Genomic DNA, 14,895 nt, shown 5'->3' with positions numbered 1-14,895 from the left:
CAGTATATCCCATATTGGACCATCAATATTCCTTTTCAGGAGTCAGAAGTACATTACCTCTCTCTGTAAGAGCTTGTCCTAGCGATGAAAAAGCTTTTGGGCAAGTCTATCTTTCCTCTATAGGAAGAACAACCAACATATTACCTTCAATGGTTATTATGTAATTAACCCCTCTAAACGATGGGAGTATTTATGTGGATACCAGGTGGATAAGGTCTGGATATCCTTGCAAGCATAAACTCTGCATCATGACTGAGAGATAGGGTATGCTTTTGTGATCCAGTGACCACAGACACATTGCATCAAAGTGCCTGTTAACGGCCAACTATATGAGGAGAGGGACCATGCTTTGTTATAAGCATGTCCATACACGTATTACAATGCCAGGCTTTCAATTTGTTACCACAAAGCAAAATGCAGTTGTGGATATAAACACACGACGTATCGCAAGAAAAACTGTTTGAACACCAGACTGAGATTCGAGATCAGTGAACAGTGGACCAAAATAGATAAATGAAATTTCTTTAAATTACTTTATCCTCTGTATTAACTATGAAATATTAAAGTTAAAACAATTAAATTTAAAAGCCAACTTTTTAGTGTGGATAGGAATTACAAGGCCGTTCATAATGTGAGATAAAGAACAGCTTTTTTTTTTTAAATCCAAATAGTCTGTGAACACAGAATGACCTTGCACTGAAAATTCACTTGCAGGGGAAAAAAACAAAACCTTTTTTCTTTTCCTTAGTAAATTAATTAATTAGTTAAACACAGTATGCAAGTAAGATAAATTGGCGCAAAATCTAAACAAATAGACAATAAATAAAAGTAGCAGCACCAGAAATATATCCTGGTAAAATGGTACTAAGAAAAACAGAAAAAAGAGAAAAGTGCTAGTGCGCTTAGAACATAGAGACACCTCCAGAATATTCAAGTGACTCTCCAAATGCAAATAGTGGTAATGACAGAAACCCAAAAACAAATGTGTGCACCCAAAACACTGACACATATATACTTATAGCCTGTCAGTGATGGCAGCTGGGTTCTGCAATCAGGGAGACAAAAAAAAACAGGGAGGGGGGACAATAGGAGGCACTCCTAGTGCAATAAAGTTAAAAATATAAACATATAAACACAAATAAAAAAAATCTCTGTAGGTAAAAAACTCACAAGTATAGAGTGGTATAAGCCCCACTCACGGCTATCTTGCCCAGGGAGGATCAGCCCCTTGGGTACGTGGGATCCACAGAAAAACTCTTAGTGACCACTGTGTCAGACGCAAAAATTTATTAATATAAAACAAGCTCCAAGCAGCAAACCATAAAAACGGATAAGTCCACACCATATGGAGATCTGTAGCAGTGACAGAAGATAAAACAAAAGTCTCTCCTGTTCAGAAATGCCTCTCGCCGGTGGATGTTTCCTAGTCACTTCCGTATGCGTCGATCCCGTGGTCACGTGACGCGTTTCGCCCCGCCTCTCGGGGCTCTCTCAAACGAGCATATTCTCCTCCCACAAAAGTACGTATTATATATCGGATGTCCTCAGGCCGTGATCCAATCGGCCTTTTAGTCTTTCAATATTCAAATCAGAGTCCCATTTCCCTCCATTATAAAACATCCGATAAAATCCTAAAATTCTAAAAAATGATTCTATTACACATATTAAAACACATACTATAAGCCAATCTAAGGCATAATCCTACACCAAATGAATACAGTCCTATGTAAATAGAAACTTCTTTAAAACTTCGAGAAAAAACTCCAACAGCAGTTCCACATTTAAACAGAGGGGATGATCTCCTAAATGAGAAAGTGTAAATCTGCACATCCTATGGAGATATGAGAAAAGGGATATCCCAAGGAACTAACCCCCACAATAAATTTCTCTATATTATTCAATAAAAACCACATAATAAAACATACATTAAAAAAAATAGAAAAATATATATAGATATCAATATGAGAATAAATAAATCTTCCTCTCTGGGGTCTAAAATTCTACAAGAAAAAGGGACCTCTACAAAAAATTGCATAACTCAAAATCTTTATTCAGACCGGACGGGGATAAAGTATCAAGTAAAAAAATCCAGCGCATCTCCTCCTGTCCGATCTTACGAATAAAATCTCCTCCCCTCCAATCCCTGAACACCCGTTTGATCCCTACGAATTCCAGTCCACTGGGATCCTGATTATGCATCTTTTTTAAAATGTTCAGAGACACTGTGGCACTCCAGCCCTCTTTTGATGTTATATATGTGTTCTCTTATACGAACATGGAGAGGACGTGTAGTCCTCCCCACATACTGTAAGTGACACGGGCATTGGAGGAGATATATCACGTTATTGGAGTGACAGCTAATATGTTCTCTAATGCTAAATTCTTTACTATTCCTTCCTGATTTAAACATTGACTCCGTCTTGACATCTCCCTTATTAACAGTCCTGCATGCATAGCACATCTTGCACTTATAAAAACCTTTTGATTCCCCTAAAAACATACTAGGTGGTTTCTTTGTTTTTTCCTTATGAAAACTATGTACTAAAGCGCTTTTTAGGCTAGGCGCCCCTCGAAAGGTAACTTTAGGTTCAGGTGGTAACAGGTCTCCCAACTCTTTATCCGTTCTTAATATTGGCCAATATTTTTTTATTATGTGTTTGATCGATCTATGCTGGTCATTAAAATCAAACACTAAAACATCCTTAAAACCATCTGTATCTTTATTCTGTTCCTGTACTTGATCTATAAGTTCCCGCTGTGTTCTCCCTTTCACCTCGTTGAGAGCTTTTTCTAAAATTTCTTCTGGATACTGTTTCTCTTTAAATTTCTGTAAAAGATCCTACGCTTGCTCCTGATATCTAGTCTCTTCCGTACAATTTCGCTTCAATCTCAGGAGTTATTATAATTAGTTAGAACCTCCCTCAAAGTCCCGATGACTTTGCAAGAAACATGTCGTCCTTAAATACTGGGTAAGTCTATTAAACAGTGAAATAGTATTTTTACCCTGTATATCATGTTACAGCTATAATGTGCAGTATAACAAGCTATTCATAAGTGTTGTGCCAACTGTTCAATAAAAGCCAGTGGTCTAGCGAGCTATAGAATATTTATTCTTTAAAGCTCTGACCTCAATCCGTAATGCAATATTGTAATGCAGCAGTGGAGAGGAGACAAACAGGAGTGAGCTGCTGCAGACTCTCCACACATCAGCCTCAGTCAGCAGCACCACAAGCAAGTCACCCTCCTGCAGACAAAAGTTTTATTTTTGGCTGTAATATTGAAGAGAGGGAAGTATTTACAATATTTGTTATCCACTGCTCCACCTATTTGTTGCACTATAATATTGTAATGGTGTCCATTGCAATCTGCTATCTATACTTGCTGCTCTCAAAAATTCTGAATATGTTCAGAGATTTCTTGGGCAATAATAAATCCAAAAAAAAACAACAACTTTGCATTTATGCTAAACCTGCCTGTTGTAAACGTATTCTGTATATTTCTTGACATAAGTTCTTGTACTTAAATCTGTTTAACAAAGCTGTTTATATTGTGTTAAAAAAAAATACATTTTTTTTATTATTATTAATTTATTTTTAACATTGCTTAATTTTTTAAAGAGATACCTGCATATTTAATAAAATATCCTTTATATGTCTTTAAGGCATAAAATATCTGCAAATTAAGATTATATACAAAAATGCATGTTCTGGATGTTCCCACAATACCTCTTCTATTATTATAATTTATTTATTTTTGTTTATTTTTTAAGTGTGAAATCTGATTCCTTTTAGGATGAGCACCCCTCTCAGCCCCCCAGTTTCAGAGACCACAGAAAAGTATCGATTCTATAAAATAGATGTGAGGGGGTTTTGGACAGTAATGTCACCTTAATTATACTTTTCATATAGCAGATATGTGATATGCAATGTGATTTAATATATCAGAGTATTATCACTTTAATTGACACTGCATTTTTTTATGCATTATTCTTTTTTTAAATTTTAATGTCTGTTTAAAATATGGCAGGCTTTGCAATATCAAATTAATTTTTAATTATGTATATTCACAATGCTCTTACAACTTATTATTATTATTATTATTATTATAATTAGCCTCCTTCAGCATTAGCACTATCTACCATTGGAATTAGTGTAAGATACACCAATATGTCATGGAACTGATTCCCCATATATGAGATTTGAAACTGTATTTTTATTTCTACACTGTACCCTAATCTGTTTTTATATACATAATTGCAGCAGCATATCGTTTTTAAAGAAGCAATTATTTCACCCATGATATGTGGTTGACTGTGGACTTTTTTAAAACCTATTCTTTATTTTTTTATAAATCCATTTCTGGCTCTGAGAGAGCAGGCTGCTGAATGCATGGAAATGCTCTTATTGCCTAGTCTATATCCATTTATATATAAACAACATTGGTGTATTTATTTTATGAAAACCTAGTTCATGAAATTTACTGAGATTACATGTGTCTGATCTGATTACAGTCAGTAGCACAATATCATTGTTCTAATTTCCTTACTGCTAGCACTACAGGTACAGTGGGATAGTAACAATGATTTAAGTAAGCTTTCCCTTTTAAAAATTGGTGGATTTTAATCCGTCCGCCATTGCAATAGACTAAAGACTGTACCTGAGTAAGCAAAGTCATTATGTGCAGGAATTGTGCACTTTAAATAGTAGAATACTTATGCTATTCTAGTGAATTGGGCTGGCTGCTTAACACAACATTTAGTATCTTTTGGTCACATTTAAAGCTGTAAATGTATTTAACATTTTATTTAAATAATCATTTCAGTTTAAAAGTTATCAGAGATCCTGTATAGTTACAATTTTATTTTGCCCTGATTTATTTTACATATATATTATTTTTAATCATTTTATAAATATTTATTTTTGCAGAGCATTTAGAGAAGCAAAGGGTGGTGTATAACCACCTGTTGCCCTTTTTTCTAGGAGGGTAGTATAATTTCAACTGTGTTAAGGAAAAAATATGAGCTAGTTATCATATATTATATAAAATATATGCTGCAGTGTACTGCATTGTACTGCACTGAATGTATTTAAAAGCCATGTCTTTCTCTTTATGGCTGTATGTAATAATGTTGTTCATAATTTGGAATATAAACCAACGACTTCTCAATTCCTTGGAATGTTTACATGTCTCTATCTCCGCAACCTTGGCTGGAAATTCCAGACTCCAAAAATAGTTATGCTGTTATAATTCCTGATTTTCAATCAACAGCTAGCGTAACTGACAATATGGAAATTATCGCTGTTTTATGAAACTTTTCATATATAGTGGACATTAGAATCCAGTAATGCAATAATTAAAAATCCTGTCTGTCGCTTATGTGGCATGAATATTTTCATTAAGCCATAATGCAATTTTCTTTGCATTCTTGGAATTAGACTTCAAATTTCATCGCTCTGTCTTATCACTTTTCTTTTGACAACATTTTGCATTAATCTTTTTCCTGCGCATGCATACCAAGCAGCTACAAAGAGAACATATCCCCCTGCCTGCAATCCACTGTCCTGGAACGAATCCTGGGCAATGCTGTGCTGGTGTATTAGGCATATCAGGGAGTTTACCAAATATGCATATTTGCTCTCTTATGATATTAATTAAGATCCACAACATTTCAGCATTGTATGCTAATTACAATGTACCTGGCACCTGAACTCAAAGTGCCTTGTACAAGTTCACATTAAAATCCTCTCTCCATGATGAAGATCTCTCTCTGAGTCTGGGCTACAAATAGCTCAATAGATTCTTGATATTTCAAGACTTGTGCCATGACAAAGTATTGTGTCTTCTCTTACGTATAAAAAGGTTACCTAGGTATTTGTTATTTTATATTTAACGCTTCCAAGTACAAGTCCCTTCGTGGTCGCCAATTGTAACCGTGGGCGGTTCCCTTATTTACCTCTATAATGTCTTAAAGCATAGAACTTAGCAGGGCTAACCACACAGATATCTTAGCCATAATGTTATATAGTTAGTAAGAGATCCTCTATTTAACATATGTAAATAATTGAGAATACAATATAAAATAAGGATTGTCTTGGAAGCAATAGTTTTGTCTTTTAGAGATTTATTATATAAAAATATAAATATAGACGTAAAATCCATTATAGCAGAGTTTATAAGATGAAATTAAATGCTTGCAAATATCATTAATAGGTTAACATACCCTTCTGAACATGTCATCATGTCAGCCTCTCAGTCATTTTAAGATGGAGCAGCGTCTGTCTCCAAGTCTCTCCTCTGTGTGTTAACATTTAAAAGTACACTTATTTATACCTTAAGTGTCGTCATTTTAGAGTCACCATAGTTCATATATGAAAAAGTAACTTGTCTACTTTAAATCAATTTAGGACCTCCCTTAATTTGGCAAAGATACAAGGCCATAACTAAAAGCAAGTGCACACGTCATGGAAATTTTCCTGACTTGGGGAACTTCCACCAAGTTCAAGGGACAAGATGGCTTCCCAAAGTCTGAATAGCTTATCTGTTGTTTATACTAAGACGTAAGTGCACAGTCGTGGGAGATTCCCGGATTTGGGGAAGTTCCATTAACTTGGGTTACCACAGTATATTGTGTACTGAAAGAGTCGTAGTATAGCCTTGAAACTTGTTTATGCATTATTGTTATTGTAATTCGTCTGGGACAAAATGGCGCAAACATATTATGCACTGAGGTTATTGCTTAAAGAAACATCTATGAAAAACAATATGTTCCATTTCTAACACCTTGTCAATTTGCAATATCTCTTAAAGACAAAGTACACAGTTTAAGAAATACAAAATTTCATTCTAAAACTTGTAATATTTGCATTTGCCCATAACTACTGTTTTTTTTTTTGTCTTATTAAATCAAAACAAGCGGGCCACGGAAAAATGATCAAACGTTTACCGGTCCGCGGCGATAGAAAGGTTGGGGAGCACTGCCTTAGAGTACAATGGAGAGAAAAGAAGGAATAAGGGTGCGCCTAAAACAAGTGGAATTAATATTGAAAATGTTAAAAAATACTAAAGAGTGCGAGCAGTGATACCTAATAGTCCGAATATAAGTAGTCCAAATATGCAGGTGGTAATCCTAGTAGTACATAAAAATGGTATGTAAAGTCCCAGATGTATATCCGCAACTTCGAAATGGATATGTGGAAAAAACAGAAGACAAAGGAAACTCCAATGGTATAGTATGAACGGTAAATAATATTGTGTATATAATAGTAGAACTACTCACAATATTCAGAGCTTAAATCCAGCTCTGGTATGAATGGCACGAAGTGGAATAATCCTCCCTCAAGGATATATGGTGCTCCTCTTTTGTTCTTTAGTAGAATAAATTGGTGGAGTAGTCCAGCTCGGGATAAAAGGATAAAATATATAGTGCTCACTGTATAGTTGATAAAATGTTGAAACAGAATAAAATATACTCACGGTATATGGAGCAGATTTACTGCTCGGTGGATGGCGTATGGGTGGTATAACCCCCACCTTAGGATTCTTGGTACTCCAATATGGACAAAAAAGGCAATAGTAGTTAGGTCTGGATATAATAAACTTACAAATAATAAAATTATAATATTTAACTAAAATAAGAAAATATACCGAATCATATAGTGGAAAGAGGAATGTATAATAGCCAAATATTCCTTTTTTAACACTTAGATTATATAAAAAAGTTTCTATACGCGTTTCGCCACAATAGGCTTCATCAAGTAAAAAACTTATTAGGTATCGCTGCTCGCACTCTTTAGTATTTTTTAACATTTTCAATATTATTATTCCACTTGTTTTAGGCGCACCCTTATTCCTTCTTTTCGCACCCGTGATATGTCAGTTTTGTGACATGTTCAGGAGGCTTTAGGTATTGCCCCTCTCAGCCGATGCCCTCTCTCAGCGAACGATAGGGGTTCGCTGTTGGATCTCTGTGGTCTTCCGCGGTGCATGTGGGAGTGAGAGTGTCCCTCCAGCCCCAGGCTTGTGTGCAGGCCTGCATCTCTCCGCCACTAACTCGGTCACCTCTGGGGTTCGAGTTGTCTCCACGTGTAGGAGTGACGAAGGGTCTGACTGTTGTGCGACTTTTACGGTGCTTGTGCTGCCGTCTATGTGGATGATGCCTCTGGGCTTTTCACCCTGTGGCCTGCAGCCCGGGTGAGCCAGAGTAGGTGCGGTAGTTGTGCGCCCAAGGGCCTCTCTCACCTCCTGTCTCTTGCGGCTTTGCTCCCTTGCCAATCGTGGTGCATACGTATCGGGTCAGGATGCGGCCTGCCGGTTCCTCAGCTTGTCCCAGAAGCTGGTAAAGATGGCCTCCAGGCGCTGCGAGAAATCCTGTTGTTGCTGTGTCATAGGCTGTAGGAAGTGCTGCCAGTCTCCATTTTGATTGCGCCATGTGGAAGGCTTCTGTCCTGCGTCTCGAGTTCGTGCCGCAGGTGAGGTCTTGGCTTGCTGCCCCAGACACCCAGCGGGGACTGGGATAACCCCGGCCGGTCCATAGGGGGGGTGGGGTAGGCTGTGAAGTTGCTGAGAGATCTGTCCCAGGCCTCACCGTTAAGGAGAGCGGCCACCTCTCCTTGGCCCGGTCGCGGGTAGGCCTCATTTCCTCACTAGGGATCCCGGGCGTTGTTGATCTCGTTTTGGGTGTCTGCTGGTGCCCCCGGGTATCCTGGCCAGGTTGTTTGCCTTTCCGCTGGTGTGCCCTCTGGTTGTTGGTCAATTACCCCAATATTTGTTGCTTGGTTGCCGGAGCTGTGTCTCAGCACGTCTATCTAGCTCGGCGGTTAGGCTTTGCCCCCCATGAATGCCCTTTTTCATGCATGACAATACCTTACTGGCCTTGACCACTGCTGATTGACATTGCACATTGTTGCATAGTTTGGTGTCTATAACAATTCCCAAGTCCTTTTCGTGTGTTGTTATCCCTAATTCACTTCCATTAAGGGTATACGTTGCTTGTGTATTCTTTACGCCGAAGTGCATAACTTTGCATTTTTCAACATTAAATTCCATCTGCCATTTGAGTGCCCAGTACCCCAGTCTATCTAAATCCCTCTGCAGCAAAGTAATATCTTGCTCACATTGTATTACTTTACAGAGTTTTGTGTCATCTGCAAACACTGAATCATGATTTTCAATGCTTTTTTCAAGATCATTTATAAACATGTTAAATAGAAGTGGTGTTTGGCAGACTGTGGTGAGTTTAGGATGGCAGAGTGTGATTGCAAGTGAGGGATGTGTGTTTTCAGCAGAAAGATAGAGAGATGGAGCGATGGAGGATGGAAACATAAGGATGGCTAAGAGTGATAGGAGAATCGAAAGAGAGTGATGGGAGGGCATGGGTTAGAGTGATGGGAGGACATGAAAGGAAGGATGGGTTGGAGTGAAGGAGGAGAGGAATGGCAGGGATTGATAGACAGAGTAAGGGATGGATAGGAGTGATGGGAAGAGGGATGGCTGAGATCAAAAGAAGGAAGTGAGGATACTCAGGGATGGATTGAAGTGATGGGAGGAAAGGATAGTTTCGGAGGACTGGACGGAGTTATTGTAGTGATGGGTGCTTAAGGAGGGACGTGTGGAGTGAAGTGAAGACAGGGATGGAAGAGATTGATATTAAGATAAGAAGGAGGTGATGTCAGTGAGGGTGATTGGAGAATATAGCACCAAACGATCAATGAAACAAAGAACTTTTATATCTTCATCAACTGAACAGTAAATTGCAATGCATTGAATTCCAAATGGTAAAATTAAATCTATCTGAAACATTTTAAAATCAATTTTAACTTATATTTTTAAATTTGTTTTTCAATTTACTACCAGTTTATTGCAAATTGCTGTAACTTTAAAAAGAACTGATTAAAGTGATACAGGAATGGGAAGACGATAGGCCGTCACAGGCATTTTAACATGGAAGAAGGACTGAAATAAGAAAAAAAAAAAAATCTACTTCTCGTTAATAATCATAAAATGAGTCTCCCCAGCCCTGTGAACAATTTAAAAACAACTAAGCTACCCAACGCGCATTTCGGTGCCTGTGTGCGCCTTCGTCCTAGTTTCCGCCCCAGGCCCACACCCATGACCATCGGGAGGGGACCTTAATTAAATAATGGGGGGGGGGGGGGACTAATGTTCCCCTCAGGTCCCCACCCATGACCGGCTGGTGGGGACCTTACTTAAATAAAGAGGGGAACCTAATGTTCTCCCCAGGTCCCAACCAATGACTGGCGGGTAGGGACCTTAAATAATTAAATAAAGGAGGGGGGAACCTACTGTCCCCCCGGTCCCACCCATGAGCAGCAGGTGGGGGCCCTAAATGACAATAAGGCGGGGACCTATTGTGCCCCAGGCCCCCACCCATGAGCAGCAGGTCAGAGACCTATTGTCCTCCCCCCACAGTCCCCACCCATGAGCGGCGGCCCTAAATAACAATAGGTGGGGGGGGGGGGGGGGATCTATTGTCCCCCCCAACCCATGAGCGGCAGGTCAGAGACCTATTGTCCTCCACCCATGAGCGGCAGGTGGGGGCCCTAAATGACAATAAGGGGGGGGACCTATTGTCCCCTCCGACCCCCACTAATGAGTGGCAGGTGGGGGCCCAAAGTATCAATGGGGGGACCTATTGTCTCCCCCCAGGTCCCCACCCATGAGCGGTGGGTGGGGACCCTAACAGACAATGGGGGGGTCCTATTGTCCTCCACCCCATGACCCTAAGTATCAATGGGGGGACCTATTGTCTCCACCTTGCCCTCACCCTTGAGCGGTGGGTGGGGGCTAAAAAGAAGGGCAAATAAAAAAACATAATTCCCATTGAATAAAAAAAAAAAAAAAAAAAAAAAAAAAAAAAAAAAAAAAAAGTGAAGGGCAGGGAAAGGCTTATAAAGGCTTGATTTTCAGCAAGCACAGGTTAAGTCACTTAACCAGTGCAGGGCTGCAAGGAGACTCTTACAAGCACAGGTTAAGTCTCAGGTTGCAGGGAGAACCAGTGGTTTTTGTTTCTCCTCCGTGTTGTGGGGGTAATTCCCCTGCAGCACGGATTTTATTAAATGAAATAACAAACAAAAAGGTAATGCATTCGGCATTTGCCATTTCGTTTATATTTCGCATGTAGGACTTTCGTTTACGTTGTAGTAAACGAATAGGAAAAAGTCTGAAATTTCGGATGAAAATCGTATTAGTCTGAAAACAAATTCACGTCTACTTTTTGACTCTTTAACCATTGATTGGACAGTAAGGTAAAAAAGGTGGTTAAGTCATGGTAGCACTCTCAGATACATCCTTATATCGGAGATCCAGCCGGTGGTATTAGACTATATGCTTTGCAATAGTATCCTTTTGGCATAAGTTATCCTTTACAAATAAATGTTATTTTTTCATTAGTTAGTTGTGTTTTTTTTTTGGTTTGTTTTACCCTTTCCCCCAAATCTCCAGGCTTTATGTAGTCAGATGTATTATACCCAATGACTACGACTGTTAGTGTTTGTCAGGATCTTATCTGAGTTGGGAGTCTGTAGCACAGATATGTTGCTCACCCTTGCAAATAGACACAGGCCAAGGTGACCAGATAATAAATCACCTGGACTGTGAATCTGTTCAATGGGGCTGTGCAGGATGAAGTTCCAAGTCGCAGTACAGGTAAGGACACAAACAGCAGGATAGTCAAAGGATAGCCAAAGTCAAACGATGCCAGAGGTCAGGATTACCAAAGAGTAGCCGAAGTCAAGGGATGCCAGAGGTCAGAGAAAACGATGTCAGAAGCCGGGGTCAATATGGAGTAGTAGGTCAATAGACTGGAACAGAACACACAACAGGATCAAAAACTTGATAAAGTTCACAGGGCGAGGCTGTGCTTATATACCCTGCTGATGTCTGATTAGGGTCAGGTGAAGCACAGCAATAGTCAAAGTCCAGCCCCCAGTGCTGCAGACAAGCCAGGATGAACAGAACTGGAATAGCTCAGAACAAACAAAGCTGCAGTGGCTGAAAGGTAGCATGCAGGCCCAAAACTGCAAAGTTCCCAGGTTCAAATCCCCTGTTGGGAACTTCTGGTGCAACCATATCTGGATGTCATATGTATCGATTCATATATACTTACCTCAAGCATCATTATATCAACAAACTAATATTTTGACTCCCAGTGAGTATTTATACTAATTTAGTAGCAGTTTTTGTAACAGTCCATTTTGTTATTTTTCTAAGGATCAATTGTGGTTTATATTGCCGGGCCATTTTCTTGTCGGATTTTAAACCTCCCTATATTCACTTCTTAGACTGAGATCTAATTAGGAGACTCCATTTGTATAGATTTTCTTCTGTTAGGTGATGGGTTTATTATTATTTTTTACACATTATTTGAGTCCTTGAATACTTCTGACTTCAATAAAAAAATGATGTCCAATTTTGAATAAACTTTAATTCTCATTTTTTTAGGGACTTGCTCATTTTCCATGTTTCCTCTTTTAGTAGGAGTTCTTTGGAATTCGTTATTATTCTCTGATACAAAAATATGTAACAGGGTTGATGTTCCAGGAGGAATAAGCCAAATGGCAAATGATTTAGGTAAACTAGAAAAACGGTCAGAGCTGTGAGAACTGACATTTAATGTGGGTAAATGCAAGATAATGCATCTTGGACGTAAAAACCCAAGGGTAGAGTACAGAATATTTGATAGAGTCCTAACCTCAACATCTGAGGAAAGGGATTTAGGGGTGATTATTTCTGATGAGGTAGACAGAGAGTGTAATAGAGCAGCAGGAAATGCTAGCAGAATGCTTGGTTGTATAGGGAGAGGTATTAGCAGTAGAAAGAGGGAAGTGCTCATGCCATTGTACAGAACACTGGTGAGACCTCACTTGGAATATTGTACGCAGTACTAGAGACCATATCTCCAGAAGGATATTGATACTTTGGACAGAGTTCAGAGAAGGGCTACTAAACTAGTTCATGGATTACAGGATAAAACTTACAAGGAAAGGTTAAAGGATCTTAACATGTATAGTGTAGCAGATCACGGGTAACCCGACTGGTTACCTCCACTAATACCTTCTGGAACCATTAAAGCATACAGACATCCACTCCCCCAGTAACCAGACGAAACATAGTTCTGGTAGTCAACTTCTACACATGGCTTTTATGACCCCTACACAGGGTCTCCAACACAATAATACAGGGTTTTCATTCCCAGGATCCTCTGTGCCTGAGAGATAATTGCGTGAGAAAAACCTATAATTCAATATCAGGTACAAAAAATGTATACAAAATATACAGTACCCCAAAAGTACCCCCACCATGACTAGGAACACCACAAAAATTATATCCCTGTATAGCCCTGGTCTGAGTGTATGACATATTTAAATATCACTGAGATCGGTTAGGTGAAACTGGAATGCCACCGGGGTAAAGTTTTGACCGGCCGGACTCGAGGCACTAGCCCAAAACACTACCGGGGAAATAGATGTCCCGGCCAGTCTCTGTTCGGGGGTTACTGTGCGAACACCATGCAAGTGATTCTCTTAATTTCAGGTTACGAATGCTCAACCTGTTTGCTAGTTCCCAACTCCCGAACGTCGTTCGCATAGTTGGTCGGAAAGTAGAATGGGCAGGAGTCTAATCTTTACCGAGGTTTGTGCAAGTGCCTAGCCAAAAAGAATTCCAGACACTCGATGACCAAGTGCCGCTGCCCATGTTCAGGAGACAAAATGGCTGCCACTTCTTTGTTGACCATGTGCATTCGGTTATACGAAATGGCCATCGCCCAGGGGAAGCATTCATTAATTACTACCTTTGCGGTTTCGCACTTCTGTTGCTGGTGTGAACGTTCTAATGGGGTACAGGGTTGGTCCTCGTTCGGGAGACAAATGGATGGTGTTCGCATACCATAACTCCCGAACTGAAAAAGTTAAAACAGTTGAAATTGGGCAAAACAGACAAAATTAGTGATAGATTCCGCCACATATAGTTTGGAGGAAAGATGAGATGGGGGTCTATGATAGAAACATTTAAATACATAAAGGGAATCAACGCAGTAAAGGAGGAGACTATATTTAAAAGAAAAAAAAACTACCACAACAAGAGGACATAGTCTTAAATTAGAGGGGCAAAGGTTTAAAAATAATATCAGGAAGTATTTCTTTACTGAGAGGGTAGTGGATTCATGGAATAGCCTTCCAGCTAAAGAGGTAGAGGTTAACACAGTAAAGGAGTTTAAGCATGCGTGGGATAGGCATAAGGCTAACCTAACTATAAAATAAGGCCACGGACTAATAAAAGTATTTAGAAAATTGGGCAGACTAGATGGGCCGAATGGTTCTTATCTGCCGCCACATTCTATGTTTCTGTGTTTCACCTGTATTCTCTTTTTGGACCCAGCCATGAATTATATTGGAGTTTTTTGGTTTAACCTGTTATAGCTCTCAGTTAATGAATAATATAATTGGAACCTTAAAGAAACCAAGTGATTTACTTACATTTCGAAAGCGCAAACGTGGAAAACACGAGAACATTTTTCTATTTGCCATCATTAGCAACTTGATCACTACAACAGCTAAGCAGTGTCAACTGTCTGAGCAGTGTCTAGTGACTGCTGTAAGCTGTGACCATAAAGGGCGATGTCACGTGATGTCACATCGAACAGTCACAGAGGATCACAGGTCCATCCAGCCAGATAGACAGACACACAGACAACCATATAATATATTGAGCACACAATTAAGTGCAACAATCTATCTGTATATGTGTCTTTATATGGGCTGTGGAAAGTCTTATTCATTAAACTCGAATTTTAGTAAAACAAACTGGAAAATTAATTAATTCTCACCCACCTCCTATTCACTGTCACCTCCTCCAATTCACTGTCACCCCCTCCTC

The sequence above is a fragment of the Pelobates fuscus genome, chromosome 2 (assembly GCF_036172605.1).
Source record: "Pelobates fuscus isolate aPelFus1 chromosome 2, aPelFus1.pri, whole genome shotgun sequence".
NCBI lineage: Eukaryota > Metazoa > Chordata > Amphibia > Anura > Pelobatidae > Pelobates > Pelobates fuscus.
Note: the sequence above shows the minus strand (reverse complement) of the source record.